We start from the raw sequence: 290 nt of genomic DNA on the forward strand, positions 1-290 counted from the left end.
TGAATGATAATTTCAAGTGTAACGAAAAAAAAGTGAAAAAGAATGTATAAAAAAATGCATAACCCAGCAGGTGTTCCTATCAAAAACTCTCTTTACAATTCATATTATTCTGTACATATCTATAAAGTCGCATGATACTGAGCCATCATTTCCCGTTACTTTCATATATAAACATGTGGAAACTAATTTGGTGTACTCACTGAATTCTAAATGAACGTAGAGGTGACATAGGGGCTGAGCACTGGATTTTTGCTAGTGCAAGGTCTTAGTTTCGTGTCTTGCCCCTTTCC

Source organism: Penaeus monodon, chromosome 22 (assembly GCF_015228065.2).
Source record: "Penaeus monodon isolate SGIC_2016 chromosome 22, NSTDA_Pmon_1, whole genome shotgun sequence".
NCBI classification, from domain to species: Eukaryota; Metazoa; Arthropoda; class Malacostraca; order Decapoda; family Penaeidae; genus Penaeus; species Penaeus monodon.